At 41.9% G+C, this 18,929-nt stretch overlaps 1 long non-coding RNA gene across 1 annotated transcript in view; it reads left to right on the top strand.

The window, feature by feature from the left end:
* The first annotated feature begins 8,778 nt into the window (after window positions 1-8,778).
* Window positions 8,779-18,929, top strand: part of LOC146501676 (uncharacterized) — a 28,625-nt gene continuing 18,474 nt past the window's right edge. Inside the window, exon 1 of the long non-coding RNA XR_014869357.1 lies at window positions 8,779-18,700. This is a non-coding gene — a long non-coding RNA (uncharacterized LOC146501676). The remainder of the gene's footprint in view (window positions 18,701-18,929) is intronic.

The following is an 18,929-nucleotide window of genomic DNA, read 5'->3' as shown; positions in this document are numbered from 1 at the left end:
ACTGGAACAGCATTAGTGGTGCTGCACGCATTAATTATTTCACTTTTCTCAGCGATTGCACGATGTTTTGACTAAAGACATTTACCTTCATCTTGCTTGGCTGTTCCTTGATGGTGGCTATGAATGAAAATCTGACGGGACGTGTGATGTCACGGTGATGGAAAATCAGCTCATTTTATCAACCTGTCCGACTAAATTGTCTCCCAGCAGGAGACCGTCAGCACTCTATTAGACTGTGCCAAACCTAAATTGCTTGTTTTTCAGTTTAACTGCTCCTTCCTAAACTTGCAGCACTTCCTGTCATTCTTGCCTCATCGCATCAAACCTGTATAATCTTGTGCTCTCCAGGAGAAAAATTAACTACAGGCACACCAATCTCTGATTACTTTATGCACCTTTTCTTCTTTCTTTTTTTTAAGTTGTAACACCTGTACAGATTCAACAAACCAGGCAAGGAAAGTAGTTGATTTCCCCCACCCTGTATTCTTAATGGCGTTCCCCATCATCCAAGGTCCAGCAATTCCATACTTAATAATGCAAGAGTAGCCAAATGGTGGTGCACCCTAATTGGATCTGAGGCTACTACATATTCTGGCTCTGCTCACATCCTTCGGCACCCCTGAGGTGCTTTAATTAGTCCACCACTCCCATATCTGTAATACGCTGCAAGAGTCGGCCCATATATGCGGAGGCTAAGGAAGTTTTAAGCTGTAAAGTACTAGAGTGAGGGAGATGTGCTAATGTAATTTACTATATCCTATAATGAAATGATACTGTTGTTGTTAATATTAATCTTACAAGTGAAATTTGATTTTGACTTCTGATGGCCTCATATAAAACTTAGTTGAAATAAGATTGCATGAATTATTAGAAATCTTATACACATTTTAATCCTGTCTGGTTGGAGCCGAGCTCTCGGTGCATCAGGCTGTCAAATTCGAGTGAGGTGCAGTGTTTTTGCTAGACTGAGCAAAAACGCCAGTTTGTCATTACGTGATATCAATTTAAGTAAAGTTCAGGCTAGATCTGGGAAAGAAAATGAATAATTCAGTCTAGACTGGAACTCCCTATAACAGCGTCCTGTGGTTGTAATCTTTATTTCCCAAAGGACCCTGTTGAATAGATGGTGGTGAGGCTGCTTTACTGTGAGGTTTGGCCATAGGGTGCAGTAAGATGTGCTGAAATGACAATATATTTTCAGACTAGATGTTTAATTGTCCCGTCCACTCACTCCTGTGAGTGCTTTATGTTGGATTATTGCTTTAGATTTTAAAGATTACTCCTTATCTTAAGTGGTATAGCTGGAGCTCCAACACCACTCCATGATATCAAACTTGTATTAAAACCAGTCATTTATTTGTGAACAGAATTTAAACCCTGAACCGTGTAAAGCACAGGTGTCAGACTCAGTTTGCCTTGTGGTCCATATAGAGCCCACTGTGATATAGGGATGGGTACCGGCACCGGTTCTGACATAAACGGTAGTAACCAGACCGAAAAGCAGCGCACATTTCTGTGCTTTATTTCGGTGTTTTTTTTTTCCTGAGATGTCATACACTTTAGATTCTAGCCAATCATTTTTACCTTTCCAAGGATAGTAGGCGGGCCCAGGTACGTACGTTCTTTTAGAGCAGAGCTAAATGCCCAAGGCTAAGCGGTCAAAAGTCTGGCTGTACTTCACAGCAAAAGATGCAAACTCAGCAGCCTGCAACAAGTGCTTTAAGGTGATACTGTGCAAAGGAGGTAACTCCTCGAATCTGATGAAACACCTGGCGACATAAAGCATTTTGTTAAAAGCCGCGAAATGCACCGTATGTGATAGCTTGCTGCGAGACCTCACACCGAGCACATCTACTGCGGGTGTGGTGCCTGTTATCGGACCCGGAATTAGCAACAACCCCCAAGAACCCGAAGAGGAGAGTCCTGGCCCCTAGCCCTGCCAGTGTAGCAGAAATGATGACGGATGATGATGACAGCAGCAGCCGTTCTTCTCTGCGTGAGTAGCTTAATGTTGTATGTGTGTAATTTACGTTGAGTAGGCTAACCACGTTATTAAATTAATGCATGTAAGGTGAACTAGCAAACATCATCATAGCTACATGCGGCTGTCTTCTTGTTTGATGGCAGATACTCCCTTCACCCTGGCCAAAAGGCTAAAATGACCAAAGAAAAGTGGGAAACAGCTAAACATGAGAGGGTTTTAGACAAAATTGGTGATTTGTACATTGTTTAAGCACTGCTTCCAGCCAAGAGTGATACCATATATGCCCTATAGCTGCAGAAAAGGCTAACATTGTTATCCTTTTACAAAAAAACAGCTAAACATGAGAGGTTTTTGGACAAAGTGTGTGTTCTCCATTCTTTAAGTACCGGTTCAGCAAGGTACTGGTATCGGATAAAAAGCTAAACGATATGCATCCCTACTCTGATATTAAGTGGGCCAGACAAGTGGAGCTCCTCTTTCTTTCGGTATAAAAAAAATTGATTTGATCAAATTTAATCCTAATCTATGAGAAAGAGTTAAATTTCAACATTAACAGATTTTTTCTACATGACAAAGAAATTCTACTGTAGTAAATGGAAGAGGGTCGACTCTTTGGGCTTAAATTGCAAGAAATAAACATGTAAAACTACAGAAAGCATACTAGTAGCTGTAGCTCATTGACTGTCCTGTAATTATAAAATGGCGTTTTTCTTAATTCACAGAAATTCCTAAAGTAGAGTGTGAAAAAACTAAAACTCCTGTCATTAACTTAAAAAAAAAAATATATATATATATATATATATATATATATATATATATATATTACTTGATCTGACCTGACCTGACCTGACCTGACCTGACCTGACCTGACCTATCTCCACTAACCTCATGTCTCCGTTGGATGCCGGAGTACCCAGTAAACTAATCTTAATTAAACAAATTAGTTTAACCCTATCATGTATGAATTATGACAACCCCAAACAGGATTTTTTTTTCTTAAGTATTTTTATTCATCTTAGGCATGAAAAGATGAATAAAAATACTTAAGATAACAATAACAATAATTACAATGAAACACGTCATACATCTATAGTGACATTAAACGACCAGTGGGTGGCAGGGTATGGAGTGACACATCACCGTTCAATGCAGTGGTTTATGTGCAAGTGTACCATCAACACTGACACAATTACAAGAAAACAGCCTTTGAATAGCTTTCCACTGTAGTGACCGCTATACGTGAAAGGGTTAAATGTAATTTAAATTTAATTTAACATGGAGATGCCTGCTGGGGTTTGCAAACAATCCCAAAAAATCTCAAGTACAAACTTTATAGTCATTTATTTATGTACTTTAACAAGTACAGCACCATGAGGTTCCAGCCCTTCAAATTTCATACACACATGACATTTTGGCATACATGCACTGCTAATTTGGACACCATAGTTGTGTAATACCGCTACTTTTTGCGTCATGTAAGTGACTGCTTTTTCCCCCCCATCTGCTTTGTGTGAACGAACTGAACCTATTTGATGGATTTGTTGAACTCTGAAGCACTCTGTTTGCTCATTTTGCTCAGAGCTTTACTGAAAAGCGGTCTGTGTGAAGAAGGCAAGTGCCTGCAGGTTCATTAAATTTCATTCAAATACAGCCGAGCAGTTTGAAAGACAGCACTTTCTTTCATCTCCAAAAACTTCAAACAACACTGATTTTGCTGCGAGGTGTTGAAGATCGGGTCAAATACGCACTGATGCAAAGGAAAGTAACCGAGCAATTTACCTCACTGAAGAACGGGGCCCTCATAAATGTCACACCTTCCTCTGTTTCTTTGTTGGTTCATGCAGGGTTTCCCCTGTCCTGTGCATACGAGCCTCTCACAGGGTCCTGGGTAGTGTCTAATCTAGTTAATTTTCTTGTCCCCTTGTTTCTTTTCTCCTCTGAGCAATACCATCTGTGATCTGCAAATTCTCTTTGCTGTGGGGAAAAACAGACCACGGCGCCTCCAGGCTTTGGCCGTATGGCCTCAGCAGTCCACTAACCAGCCAGCCCATTTTTTAGGATGCTGGTGCCGCTGATGGTGCTGGATGTTTATTTTTATTTATTTTTTTCCTCCCCTGCACATTTTTCATTCATACAGCAATGCTGGCTTGCAGATCACTTCGACAGCTGTCGTCTTTGATCAGATGCTTGGCAGGCAGTGGCATAGCTGGTATGGGTGTTTTGGTGGGTATAGCTGCCCCTGGCACAAGGCAAGGACAGGGAACAGATGTTGAGGGGGAGACAGGACCTGTGTGGGGTGTAGGATACAAGCTAGACCTCAGACAGATGAAGTCAGAGAGAGTGGGGAATGGATGAGCACGAGGCAGGCAAACTAGATGGGAGACTCAAAAATGGATTAAAGAGGAGAGCTGCTGTAATTTCTGTTTTCATTATCGCTATCATGTCAGCAGTGGAATCTCTTTTATGCTGACACAGTTGCCCTGCATGTAAAAGCTCCATCACACACAAACTTGAGTTAAACTTGTATCCTAATGATCCTCCTGGCTTTAACAGTTCCTTCGCAGTACTTATCTGCTGAAGTTTATTGTCCTCGGTGCACTACAGACCCACAGAATATGCTGAGCGCACATGGTGAGTTAGCATTAGCTGCATATTATCTCTCTGTCTGACAATTAATTTTAAGTAGCTAACTGCAGCGGACCCTCTGGCAGGGCGTCGACCTGGACTTTTCATTTTAGATGCTTTTGGGAATATTCTGGGCATTTGTCCCATGTCAGCATTTTTACATGTTGGCAAAAAGAAATAGAGAGCGCAACCTGATATATCAAGCATGCTTTCTTATAGCACTTGTCTGTTTTTTAAGGAGTCAGCATTACATGTCACCCTCTCCTGCCCTTGTCTTTTGTTGAAATTTTTCCCCTTACATTAATTTTCACTCATTTCTCTTTGCTTTCACCTCTTCTCGAGAATAATGTCATCCAGCGCTTTTAGCCGCCTGTCTCCATGGTGCTCGTGTTTCAAGGCAGTCATTACATTGTTCTTTACACTCATATGGCTGTAATAGATGCAAAGGCTGTTTTCCCCCACTTTCCTTTTCAGTCATGCCACTGTAACGTGCTTTCTGAGGCTATTTAAGCTCCCTCATCTCTTTGTAACAGGCTCATCCATGATGCCTGGTCAGGGCTAATTGAGGGAGACGAACCCAAACCGGTCTGTCTCAAATGGAAGCAGTGGGAGGCATGCATGGAATTGGTCAGTGTCTTCTCACTTTTATTACAGCATGGACAATTAGCTGCAGGCAGGTCACTGACATTCCCTCTCTTGGTTTTTAGAGCTCTGCTGCCATCACACCAGTATAAACCAATCAGGCCTCTTGTAAACACAGAAGACTAATGAAATTTGATAGGCATTTTGTATCGCTTCACCGGAACATCTGGAAAGTACGAAGTGGACCGTTGTTGCTGTGATTATTAAGACAAAATAATCATAGCACCCAATCTGATCTGTGCAGACTGATAGCAGTTTGATTTCTGTGTGTGTGTGTGTGTGTGTGTGTGTGTGTGTGTGTTAGTCACAAAATGTCTCAGGTGTTCGCCGCCTCCCTTTTCTTTCATAACCCACCATCCTGCCAGGGGCAGCTCTCATGCTCATCACACCTCTGTGGCTGACAGAGGTTTGGTTGATGTGTCATAACACTTGTGCCACAATCCTGCAGGATTGTGAATGAGAAACACGCTGAATTATTAAAAGATTGCTCTTGGTCATGGTGCACAGACACACTAGCATATTGATGAGCGTAATACTGAATGTGGATGCCACCGTGTCATATTCCACGGTCCATATTTTGAAATTGGAGCAGCGAAGGGCTTCTGTGAAGTTACACAAAGCAGAAGTCGACGGTTACCGAAGGCGCCGTGATTTTAATCAGTCTCGCGCAGTGATTTGTTGGTGTTTGATATGCAGATGATGTTCTGAATTTTAAATGGGACAAAAAAAACAACCTTGGGCGTGCTTAACGCGCTCTCAGGTGTTTTGCTCATTGTCACGTTCGTAAAATGCCTCAAAGAAGAGAATTGGAAGAATTTAGACTTTACACAATGTTCCCCATGTTTGTAAAACAAAATGTGTCTCCCGGAAGCAAATTCAGTGCTGATTACACCGCCATGCAGGACAGGTTCACTTCTTATCCTGAGGATGTGTCTTTGAAATTATGTTTCGTCTGTCTTTGTAACAGCTCTCTATTTTTCATCAACCAACTTCATGCTTTACAGACAGCTAGGTGAAAACATGCAGATAACAGCAAGGGACACGGATGGAGGTTAGGCTGGGGCAATCGCTGTTTACCACCATGTTGCAGTCGGATACGATTATCTACTAGTGTATAATAAAAAATAATGACGGCAGAACTCTATGCAGAGTCCATGCTGACTCCCTTTTCCGCTGGCTTACACTCCACATCTATCTATCCAGCCATTGTCACTGGTAACACCTATGGTTCGTGCATTATGGAAGCTCTGGAAATAAGCTCAGTGTGATGATGCAGTCACATCAGATGATAAAGTCCACACAGCACAGCACGACAGCTCAGCTTTCTTTTATCTGCTGTAGACATTAATATTTCTTCCGGCGTGGCGGGAGCTGAGGCGAGGAGGTGTCATTTGTATGTCTGTCACAGAAATTACCCAAAACTACAAAGGCAAGTTTCATGAATCACGTTGTAGAAGTGGGGCAAGAGCAAATGAGGAATTTGTTGCGGATCCGGACTAATTTATTCAGAATTACACAGCGTGGCTTTGTCCTTGGCGTGACCTTCTAGTTCAAGATCAGATCCCTTTTCTCAGTACAAAATCTGTTCCTGCCAATTAACATCCATCCATCCTCTTCCACTTATCCAATTCAGGATGGATGCCTGGATTAACATCACATTCATAATTGATGTTTGCCTGTTAACTATTCCACTGAATAAACTTGACTTCCCAACTGTGGAAACTTTTCAACAGTAGAGCAGACAGAGGTGATTGACAGCTGCAGCTGACAGATGTTTGAATGTATCAGCACAGTGAAGATGCACTGCAGGGAGAGAAGGTTTGTTTTTTTTAACTATACCCTGTATTGTGGGTTATTGTATAATATTATACATACAGTGGGGCAAAAAAGTATTTAGTCAGCCACCGATTGTGCAAGTTCCCCCACTTAAAATGATGACAGAGGTCAGTAATTTGCACCAGAGGTACACTTCAACTGTGAGAGACAGAATGTGAAAAAAAAATCCATGAATTCACATGGTAGGATTTGTAAAGAATTTATTCGTAAATCAGGGTGGAAAATAAGTATTTGGTCACCTCAAACAAGGAAAATCCCTGGCTCTCACAGACCTGTAACGTCTTCTGTAAGAAGCTTTTCTGTCCCCCACTCGTTACCTGTATGAATGGCACCTGTTTGACCTCATCATCTGTATAAAAGACACCTGTCCACAGCCTCAACCAGTCAGACTCCAAACTCCGCCATGGCCAAGACCAAAGAGCTTTCGAAGGACACCAGGAAAAGAATTGTAGACCTGCACCAGACTGGGAAGAGTGAATCTACAATAGGCAAGCAGCTTGGTGTGAAAAAATCAACTGTGGGAGCAATCATCAGAAAATGGAAGACATACAAGACCACTGATAATCTCCCTCGATCTGGGGCTCCACGCAAGATCTCATCCCGTGGGGTCAAAATGATCATGAGAACGGTGAGCAAAGATCCCAGAACCACACGGGGGGACCTGGTGAATGACCTGCAGAGAGCTGGGACCAAAGTAACAAAGGTCACCATCAGTAACACACTACAACGGCAGGGAATCAAATCCCGCAGTGCCAGACGTGTTCCGCTGCTGAAGCCAGTGCATGTCCAGGCCCGTCTGAAGTTTGCCAGAGAGCACATGGATGATACAGCAGAGGATTGGGAGAATGTCATGTGGTCAGATGAAACCAAAGTAGAACTTTTTGGTATAAACTCAACTCGTCGTGTTTGGAGGAAGAAGAATACTGAGTTGCATCCCAAGAACACCATACCTACTGTGAAGCATAGGGGTGGAAACATCATGCTATGGGGCTGTTTTTCTGCCAAGGGGACAGGACGACTGATCCGTGTTAAGGACAGAATGAATGGGGCCAAGTATCGCGAGATTTTGAGCCAAAACCTCCTTCCATCAGTGAGAACTTTGAAGATGAAACGAGGCTGGGTCTTCCAACATGACATGATCCAAAACACACCGCCCGGGCAACAAAGGAGTGGCTCCGTAAGAAGCATTTGAAAGTCCTGGAGTGGCCTAGCCAGTCTCCAGACCTCAACCCCATAGAAAATCTGTGGCGGGAGTTGAAAGTCCGTGTTGCTCGGCGACAGCCCCAAAACATCACTGCTCTTGAGAAGATCTGCATGGAGGAATGGGCCAAAATACCAGCTACTGTGTGTGCAAACCTGGTAAAGACCTATAGTAAACGTTTGACCTCTGTTATTGCCAACAAAGGTTATGTTACAAAGTATTGAGTTGTATTTTTGTTATTGACCAAATACTTATTTTCCACCCTGATTTACGAATAAATTCTTTACAAATCCTACCATGTGAATTCATGGATTTTTTTTTTTTTTTTTTTTTTTTTTTTTTTTTTTTTTTTTTTTTTTTCCTTTCACATTCTGTCTCTCACAGTTGAAGTGTACCTCTGGTGCAAATTACTGACCTCTGTCATCATTTTAAGTGGGGGAACTTGCACAATTGGTGGCTGACTAAATACTTTTTTGCCCCACTGTATACCCACACTGTCAGGATGTTACCAACTAATCCAAGAATAATTGGGATTTTCATACAGATCATAAATACCGGCACACTTGGTGTTTCTTAGCAAAAGCAGACTCAGCTCAACTGGTTGCATCCTGGTTATATTCAGTATAACAGCTGCAGGAATTTTGACCATGCATCTGTCTCCAAGCACTGTTTTCCCTAGTCTGACTAACGGGAGTGAGGTGCTGGGCCAGAACAGCTGCCAGTGCACTTCCCATACAAGTCTCTGGAATTCTATTGGAGAGATGGAATATATTCCAAAAGATATTCCCTCAACTGGTAATTTGATGATGTTTGTCTAATACATCGGTCCAGAATCTCCAGTTTAATTCAGTTAAATTCAGTTTTATTTTTTTTAGCGCCAAATCAGAACAACAGTCACCTCAATGATCTTTACTGTATATTCAAAGGGAGAGACCAGACTATAATAATAATAATACACTTGTAGGTGTTCATCTGGGGTGATGAACTGAGGATGTAACAAAATTTATTCAATATGCCCTTCTGCTGAGTGACGTTCTCGAAGACACCATCCCCCTCTGGATAAAATAAAAATCTTACCAGTGAATAAAGCTGAACTATTGATTTGCAGTGATCCTAACATAACACAGGCTCCTGGTCCTCCCACTGCAGGAGTTTTTCTTTAGCCTATCACGTCTGCCCAAAGAGTAAGTAAATAGACAGGGAAATTGCTCCTTAATTACCTTCAACAGTTGATGATGATTAAGCCCTGAAAGCGTGATAAAGCTTTGACAGTGCAAACCCATGGACTCGTGAAAGCCATTTATGTGAAAATTAACAGACCTTGTAGCAGCTCAATGTATCCGCTTTGCCAACAACTGCAAAAAAGTTGCTCCACAGAGAGGAAGCTTCATCACATACAGCTTCTTTTTTTCTTTTTTAAATAATATGCATGCTCTTTATGACAAATGGGGAGCTAATGATCAGAACGCAATTCACTGAAGCTTTTAAAGAGCCTGTCAAATTCAGCATCCAGGCTGATGTGAGGAGAGGGAGCTGTCACACGTCAAAGGAACAGGTAACTACGCTACCAGCCGAGGAACAAGGGAGATGTCAGTGAATTATGTAGGTAGGAGCTTGTAAGAGATGTGCTCATCCGACTTGTCACTAACGAGAGAGAGAGAGTGTGTGTGTATTTACAAAAAACCTCAAAGCTGCAATTTTCCTTTTTTTTCCTTTTACATTTTAACTACTTGCAATCCAGTTTCTCAATAAGCTCCTGTGACAAACCTACAGACAAAGCTGTTGGGTTACAACTTTTCCCATCTACAGCAATAAAAGGACGAGACTGTTAAAGTAAAAACAAACTCTGAGAAAACTGAAGAAAAAGACATACAGGAAGGACACTGGCAATGATTCTTCAACGTAAGCAGAGATCATAAAGTAACCGAAGCTTAAGAGAAAGACAGAATCAAGCTGGCAGCTGGTGGCAGCCGTCTCTGATTCAGCCCATTTTAATCAGTTCTTTTATGAATAACTGAATACCAAATTACTTGTGGTTCATCTTTGTATTAGGGTGTGTGTGTGGCACTGTGTTTTCTTTCTGGGGATGAGTAATGCTTTCATCAGTCCGTGAGCTACCGACGCCGACCGACCTTCGGTGTTTTGGTTTTTTGGGGGGCATTTCTACTTAGAGGTGATCCTGCCATTTGTCTGCAGCCACACTTGCTATTCTGTATTGCCAGGGTGAATCACTCTATTCAGTTCAATGGATATTAACCCACATTCACATACAAAATACTTCTCGGTAGATCTGGACTTTACGTCATAGAATTTAACGATGAGAAAAGGAGTGAAAATACAAACATGATACTGCTACTATAGTATAGTAATGTGTGTAGCGTAATGCAGTCGGTTGCAAATTATGTTCTAAGTAAGCTTAATGAGCTACTAAAAGTAGTAAATAATGATGCAATTTAATTTATTTTACAGCATAATTATTTCGTAATAGTCCAAAAAATACTGTCTTAACAAGGTTTGAGTGTTTGATGATGGAAAATTCAGAGCTAGTGGTGGTTTACCAGGGCTTTTTTCAGTATAAGGCTTCTGGGTTTGAATAATGAAATAGCATATCTCAACCTGTATGTGAGCAAAGTGTTGAGGAATTACTGTCTACAAACTCTGCAAACATCATCCAGGCTATGACGGATCATTTGACCATTTGACCTTGCTCTTTTTTAACTGTGGTTTATGGTACAGTTTCCTTCAAATGAACAAATGACCTTTATAACACAATTAAAACGATGTTTTAAGACAATCTTTCGGGTCATTCCATCATGCATCTCTGATTCACCAAAAATATAAATAACAATTGCTGTGAACCTCAAATCAAATACCTTTTGAATATATACAAGTGTTCTGCTGTTCAAAAAATTGTCTGTTGACCCACTTTTAGCACACTTTTTCACATTTTGTGAAGCCAAGTCTAGTTAATTGTCTAGTTAAAATATATATTTTTTTACAAAAAAATTAAAGAAGTCTTATTAAGTCCCATATTTAATTTAAAAAATAATTGCAGATAACATTGCAAAATGTATGGGAAATAGCTGTATTTCACAATACTGCAAAATAAAACACAGAATACTTTTTTTCAGGAAATTCTGAGTCACAGAAATGAAGAAAATCCCCCACTCTGTTTTTAATGTGGCCTTCTACTTCGTGGCTGGGTTGCAGTCATTCCCAGTCGCTTCCACTCTTATAATTACGGAGCCCCGCAGGGGACATGGGAGAAAAAATTAAGACGGACTTTCGCAAAAATTTTGCGAGATCTCGCAAAAGTTTCATACATCTCCGAAAACGTTGGAGCATTTTTGCAAATATGTGATGTCTTGTAAACCAAGCAGATATTTGACGCTTACACAACTACATTCACGCCTCAAAATATCTTAAAAGTGTATTTTGTGACCCAGAAAGAGTAATATTACAACTAAGTAGCTGCCGCCATTGTTGGAATTCAACTTTTGCAAGATCTCGCAAAAGTTTTGCGAGATCCCGAGTTTGTTTTGCGAGATCTCGTAAAAGTCAGTCTTAATTTTTCTTTCTCCCGTGTCCCCTGCGGGGCTCCGTAGTATATAATACTGTTATAGTAATGAGGAAATTTCACAACTGGACTTGCCCGGGTGCTTGATTCTATACACCTGTGTCCATGGAAGTGATTGGAACAATTCAATGCTTTGGATGGGTGAGTGAATACTTTTGGCAATATAGTGTAGCTCCAAGCAGTCTGGCCATACTCCTCTAACCACTGGCAGCAAAGCATTTTCTCCTCACTGGATATTTTCATTTTTTTTAGACCTGTAAATCCCACAGCTGGTTGTTCAGGAAAATCCCAGCCGTTTCTGAAATACTCAGACCCGTCTGGCACCAGCAACCTCGTCACATTCAAAGTCGCTTAAATCACCGTTCTTCCCCATTCTGATGCTCTTTTGAACTTCAGCAGGTCGTCTTGACCATGTCTACATAAACCACCTCAATGTATTGAGTTGCTGCCATGTAATTGGCTGATTGGATATTTACATTAATGACCAGTTGAATAAATGTGCCAAAGAAAGTTCTGACTCTGAATCGGGCTCGCGGCAGCTTTTACATGAAATTGTTTTTTTGGGGCTAACACTGTGCACTTTATAAGTCCACGACCTCAGCAAATCAATACTGCACAATAGATTTACACCTCAGAGAAGTTATGGTGAAGTTGTGGACAGCCCTAACACTTGCTTCCACTCCACTACAAATTTCCCCAACTCTCATTACAAGAATCAGGGGAGAAGCTGCAGCATGACAGCCCTCAAAATAAAACCAAAGCCTCATGGCTGCAATACCAGTTTCTCAGTTTCACCCCCTGCTCCCTCTACATGTCTGTATTCCATTATTCATGGATGACAGGCTTGCCAGGGAAAGCGTTGCCCCACTTTTCCCTCCCCTCCCCTCTTTCTTCTTTACCATGTGAAGTGAAACTGAAACCAATCCAGCTTAGGGCCCATCGTAACCTCTTTCCGTTGCTGTAGTCGCAATGAGAATTTAGCTGGAAATCCAGCTTAGATTGCGGTTGGAAAGCAGGTTATCCTTTCATAGTAAGGGGCCTGGAATGACACAACACAACACCTTGTTTTTGTTTTTTTTTGTTCACAAATCCGCAGGTGAACAATAGAAGCTGTGAACTGGCATCGCCTGAACCGAAGCTGCCAACCTTGTATTTTCTGGTTTCTGCTGATGAGGGACGAGCAAAAGTGCAGAAGTGGAGCAAAACAGGAAAACAGAAGAAAAACCTTTTTACTCCTCGGAGATCTGCAGCGCGGCCTCGTGCGAATCCACTAGTGTTAAATTAATATATAGACAGACACAGTGGTATTGGTTTATATGAGCTTTGATGTGGGAGCTTTGTTAAGTTGTGCGCATCTGTCAGCCTGAAGGTTGTTTACGTGGAACTCTATAGCTTTGGGGTTGTATGAGTAGAAGATATGTGTTCATCCTTTGCATTAATAATTGACAGCAACATCTGCTTCAGAGAGTTCCTTGTCAAGCGCCGGAGCTTAAAGCAGCTGAGGTTTGAAGAGCTGTTTAATGTGGGTACAACTTATAGCCTTGGGAGTAATACCAAAAAAAAGACAAATACTGAAGGAAAAAAGGTGTTCCTGGTTCCCCTTCCAGGAGATTTTTAATTTAAACTCAAAATTTTTTAGTTCCCTCGTAGGAGCTAAGAAAAAAAAATGTGTGGCTGGATTCAATTTGCACATTAGCTGAAAGTCTTCATGGAGAACTTCGATACAGATTTCTAGGGAGGGCTCTCGGAACATAATTTCAGCTTTGTAATTAAAATTTCATCAAGTAATGAAGCGAACCAAAGGCTAAATGAGCATAAAGGTTAATCATCTGTTCAATAGCTAGAAGGTCAGACTTTGTGTATCTTGGATTATGTGTGATATTAAGCGTGCGTGTGTGCGTGTGTCTGTGTGGGATGCTAATATCGGACGTGCTCTGACATGAAACTAATGGACATGTTAAGTTTGAGCTCTGACAAGCATTGTCGATTAAAGGTTAATCGTTAATTATTACAGCGTGCGGAAGAAACGCCGCTGGCACAGCAGGAGGGAAACAACGGTTGTTTTTGACCTTGAGGGAGCGTGACTGTGCGTTTGTCGGAGACTCGGAGAGGAAAAGAGAAAGTGCCGGCGCCGTCATCTGACCGTGCATGCGTCTCTGCATAGAGGCAGTCTTATTTGGTCTCCAGAATGCAATGCATCCACAGGGCCTGCATTCAAATCTTGTTGTCTAAGGGAAACATTGCAGCAATCACCTAATGGTGCATGTCCATCCCCTACAGAGAATGACTCTCTCTCTCTCTCTCTCCGTTCTCCTTGCTTTTGCTTCCCTTCACTCGCAACACTGATGCTGAAATTGTGTTAATCTCCCATGTATCCGATAACTCTCTTTTCTGCCTTTCTCTTGCTCGTATTGTCTTCCTGCCTTCCTTTCGCTCTTACGTGCAGAAACAAAATGCTGACGGTAATATCTCAGTGTGCTAGGCTGGCCCGTTCTCATTCCCAGGGCGTCCCATTCTGACATTTTGTCAAAAACCATTGGTGTCTCTCACAGATACCCACAAGGTGTGCTGTGACACATGGGGATACGGGCACCAGTGAGGTGGATCGTTCATTTCCAGCTTTCACATATAGATGCTTCCCAAGGACCCCTTGGCATCACATTTAAATGCTCTGGACAAACATTTTCCATGCGCACAGCCTGTGTTATCCAAAACCTTTACCTACAGCTGACCATGCAGCTCTTATGAACCTAATCAAGTAGTTTTTGGTGCCTAATTCTAGCCGTTGAAAAGTGAACATCGAGGCTCCCAGATGGGATGTAAACTGCCTTACTCCACTGGCACCAAAAGTAATAGCAGTTATTTTTTTGTTTTTCAGTGGTCGAAAGCAAATTGCGATCCAAGTAGCTGATAGTGTTTTCATAAAATTTTAAGAGCCATTAAATATTCACACTGCCCCGACCAAACAAGGTATCAACAAATTTGAAATCTTACTTGAAATAGTCCAAATAACAAAAAACCCAAATGTTTATCAGTGAATATGAACCTTAAATTTTACATGCGGAGTTATCTAATGTAGATGTTATTTGTGTTGGTCTCCTTTGCCTTAAACACGATAAACTCCTCTGTGCTTTCCTTTTTTGTGGGTATCTTTTCCCCTCCTTTTTCTGGTGCTTACAGGTGATTCTCCTGAGTGGAAAAGCCTCCACATGTGGACAGCTACTCCTCTGATGCAAGAGGAGAGTTTTTGACTGACAAGTTCATCGATTAGTTGGCATGAAAGACTTGGCCGTAGAGGTTTTGTGTTGAGTAAATGTGAATGCTTTTGCTTCACTTAACAAAAACAGGGCACGCATCACCTGAAAGCATTAATTTTTTAGATAACAGCAAATCTGTACATTTCACTTCAAATAGAAGAAAACCAATTTACTGCACAAATTTTGGTGTCAGAGAATGTGAGCTCTTCTGTTAGTAATCTCCTCAATTGTTACATAATAATCCACAGATTTACCTCCCTGTCCCGAAAGCTAATTACTCCCCCTGATTTCCAAAACAAAACCTGGGCAATTGCACCCGGACAGCTCAGGAAAGGGAGATGCCAGTCGCCTTAACATGCTCACAGTGTGGGGTCATTATTGATTTGGGGCTAATCCCTCCCCGTGTGGAGGATTATCTCCCCGCCTGACACTCTGCTAAACTACTGTTTACCAAAGACAACAGAAAGTATCAGAAAGCCCAGGTGAATTCAGTCACACCGGCAGCTAACACTGATCTTCACTAATCCAGCCAATGACAGGGTCTGTCAGAGAAGATTGCCACGGCAACGGCTAATATTCTGGGATGGAGAGAATGGCTTTTGTTAGAAGGGAACCACCGGCTGTTTGCAGATAATATTTTAGGCCATTTCGTATTCGGTCCAATATTCTCCCGATTGCTTTCTGAGGGGAGACGCATTGAAAAAGAGCCCAAGAAATCCACGTATTTGCACGCACACACAGACACACAATTACACGTGGTTGTAATTAAATTCAGGGTGAATTGTCACACACAAACATATAGCACCTCCACTGTTTCCCTCTTGGCAGCTGCCACCAAAAGACAAATAGTTTTTCCTCTGGTTCCCCTGATGAAGTCGAGTACATTTCAGGTGCTGCCTCCGCCCGTGTATTTGTGTTGGTGTCCACTGTGATGTAAAAACCTGCACACTTTGCTGTTTTGTTTTCCAGCCAAGCTGTTGAATAGCACGGGACTAACCCCAGTGTGTGTTGTGCGCTGGGATGCCTGGGAGCCCGCTGCTTTATTTCAGTGTTTTTGTCGACAACTGTTTCATGCTAATGTGATGGGCTCGGGCCTCTTTACTGCCCATTTCGCTGTGAGAAGATAAATTGATGTTGCACATCTGCATCGCAAACGTAATTGATTCCTCTCCAGTACAGGGGCGCCCGTGAACTAATTAGTCATTGCTGAGCTTTTCTTTCTTTGTGAGTGTAATATGTGGGTTTATTATACATGAGCAGGTAGACCTGTGCTGTGTTTTCTACACCCATGTGTGTGTGGTTATGAGTGCTGAAAGCTACATAAAAATAACGAATTATTGTCATTTTTCCTGCTTCATTTCACAACAATGGAGAATAGTGTTTTTGTTTGTGTTGGAGAAAAATATACTGCACGCTGAGGTCTGTAATTCAGAATAATATCTCACTGTTCCCGTCTAATCACGGGGTAGAGCATGGGCCTCGGGTGAATTAACACCGGCATCCAACACATGCACGAGGAAATAATTGCTAATTTAAAATGGATCTTGTTTCTGTGCAAATTTTGATTTTACAGGTGGGATTTCTGTGTAATAACCTGATGCTGAGATTTGGAAAGCGTGTGTGCAAGCTTACTTCTTAAAAAGAGGACAGGAAATAAGTTATAAAATTGCTGTAAAATGTAGTTTTTCCATGTGCTGCCATGCGCTCATTTGAATCGCATTCTGTGGAAGGTGTTGAATTAAGAGCAAACCTTAGATAGAAATATGTATCTAAAGATTACCCACTTCATTAGGCACCCGCTCAAGTGTCCGTTAATGCAAATACCTTATCAGCCAATCACATAGAGACATGGTGACGATGACCTGCTGAAGTTCAAACAAAGCATCAAAATGGAGAAGAAAGGTGATTTAAGTGGCTTTGAACATGACAGGTTCTGATCTGCTGGGATTTCAGCAATTTATAGGATTTACAGAGAGAAAAAAATAAAAGAAACTGGCCAGTGAGTAGTGGGCTACTGGCTGAGAATACCTTGTTGATTCCAGAGGTCAAAAATACCAGGCTGCTTTGAACTGATAGGAAGGCAACAGTAACTCAAATAACAACTTGTTATAGCCAAGGTATGCTGAAGAGCATCTCTGAATGCTTAAAACAGCACAACAGCACAACACAGGGTACCTTGAAGCACACGGGCTATGAGCAAAGAGCAGGAAACCGAGGCTACAATAAACACGGGATCAGCAAAGTTGATGATTGGAAAATGTTGCCATGCCTGTGGAGTCTTAATGTCTGCTGCCACGTTCAGAAGGAAGTGTCAGAATTTGGTTTACAAAATATGAAAGCATGTTTACCTATGTGTATGTACAATTCAGGCTGCTGGTGGTGGTTGTGTAACAGTGTGGGGGATATTTTCTCGACACACACAGGGCCCTTAAATACCACAGCCTACCCGAGTGTCGTGGCTGACATCTCCATCCTTTTTTGACTACAGTGTACCCATATTCTAAATGCTGTTTCCAGCAAGATAACACACCATGTCACAAATTTTCTCAGACTGGTTTCCTGGACATGACAATGACTTCACTGTACTCTGCTGGCCTCCACAGTCACCAGATCTCAATCCAATAGAGCATCTTTGCGATGTGGTGAAACCTGAGACCACCACAGCATATCGCTGAATCAATGCCATGAAAAATTAAAGCAGTTCTGATGATAAAACAGGGGTCTAACTCAGTGTAACTAATGACTAAGTAGTAAATAAATAATAATACATGAATAATAACACAAGTTTCTTACAATGACTTACAGAAAAGACATTTTATTGTGCCTATCTCTGTAGGGTGATGCAGGATTGAGGGTCTCCATGCTCACCGAAGCCTTTGGGTCTCCTTTATACCAACGTGACCAAATTTATTTCTCATCTTCATATTTACACAAAGTTTCAGTGCAGAGCCATATTGAATGGCCCTTTCTTTGCTCTCCCGAGATTACCTGTCAGGCTCGTCATGGTTGGCTGGAGTGGACATTGTTTCAATTCTTTCTTTGACTGCGGTATGCGTGTGTGTGTGTGTGTGTGTGTGTGTTCATGCACTGCTGCAGTCATAGCTAGGTCACATTCTTTATCTACATCTTCAGACAAGTAGCTTGGAGCTCCCTTGGTTATTGGCCATGAATAGATCCTCCCACAGTAAATCCTACCCTGGTTACATTGCACAGCAACTTGTGGGCTGTATAAATGATGGGATTCTACTTCTGTTTATCCCCCAAGTCAGACTATCTTGTGCTTGAATGCACAAGAAACTAGAGACCATCTTGTGATGGGATCACACCACCGTAACGGCAATGAGTTCTCGGACGCATCCATCTTTTTGGAAATATCACACACTTCTATGCTACATTCCTCATATGGGGAATTGCAAATACATTAACAATTAAAAAGACTGTGTGACACTATGAAAGAGTTGCACATAAATACAGAATGTTTCGGTTTCCTGAGGCCCGGCATCACTCAAGCTGAAATTCACTTTTCAAGAGAGAATAAAGCAGAAACAGATGGCATGGCTGAGTTTTGCATTTCCATTGTAGAAACTATAATGGAAATAACGGGGCGATCGTGGCTCAAGAGTTGGGAGTTCGCCTTGTAATCGGAAGGTTGCCGGTTCGAGCCCCGGCTCGGACAGTCTCGGTTGTTGTGTCCTTGGGCAAGACACTTCACCTACCGCCTACTGGTGTTGGCCAGAAGGGCCGATGGCGCGATATGGCAGCCTCGCTTCTGTCAGTCTGCCCCAGGGCAGCTGTGGCTACAACTGT

This window comes from Neolamprologus multifasciatus, chromosome 15, assembly GCF_963576455.1.
Source record: "Neolamprologus multifasciatus chromosome 15, fNeoMul1.2, whole genome shotgun sequence".
Lineage (NCBI taxonomy): Eukaryota > Metazoa > Chordata > Actinopteri > Cichliformes > Cichlidae > Neolamprologus > Neolamprologus multifasciatus.
The sequence above is the reverse complement of the archived record's forward strand: the minus strand, read 5'-3'. Positions and strand labels throughout refer to the sequence as shown.